Source organism: Galeopterus variegatus, unplaced genomic scaffold, assembly GCF_000696425.1.
Source record: "Galeopterus variegatus unplaced genomic scaffold, G_variegatus-3.0.2 Scaffold12690, whole genome shotgun sequence".
In the NCBI taxonomy this organism is placed as follows: domain Eukaryota; kingdom Metazoa; phylum Chordata; class Mammalia; order Dermoptera; family Cynocephalidae; genus Galeopterus; species Galeopterus variegatus.
Window position 1 is genome coordinate 12,787 of NW_007738801.1, and position 833 is coordinate 13,619.

Consider the following 833-nt stretch of genomic DNA (forward strand, 5'->3'; position numbering starts at 1 on the left):
CCATGTTCATCACAGCTCTATTTACAATAGCCAAGACATGGAACCAACATAAATGTCCATCGATGGATGATTGGATAAGGAAGCTGTGGTATATATACACCATGGAATACTATTGTGCCATAAAAAGGAATGAAATTTTCCTATTTGCAACAACATGAATGTGCCTGAAGAAACTTATGTTCAGTGAAATGAGCAAAGCACAGAGGGATAAATACCGCAAGTACTCACTCATGTATGGGAGCTAAGAGTGAAGGACGGAGAGGAAAACCACACTAGTGCATTGGACTTGCAGAAAAAGAGAACATTCTATGGGCTACAAAGTGGAGTGGGGGGTAGGGGTGAGGGGGAGTGAGGTTGTTAGTAATTGGGTGGTGGACACGGTGTATAAATGCAATTTGTGGTAATGGGTATACAGCCAGTATGAATCTGGCCCCCACATCATGGGCACGAGAGATGACAATCAGCTTTGTATCTCAAGAATATTCATAACCAATAAAAAAAAATACAGATTTTATATTCTCAGCATTAGTTTTATTTCATGACTGAAAAAATGCTAAATTACTTTGTTTTTAATGTAGATATTTTATTTTAATCACAAGAATAAAATGGCCTCATGTTTACCTTTTTTTTTTCTAATTTAATGAAACAATTTCCATGACAAACCTTTTGGTTTAGAACTGTCAACCAGAAAACCAGCCCTGACTGATGAGAAGCAGGTTTCTTAAAGATGTTCAGCATGCATAATAAATAGCAAGGATTTTGTCCCTTTTTGCCCAGATACAAATTAGTTTGTGGGAGTGACAGTACTATGCATAGTGAGTAAGAGCCTCCTC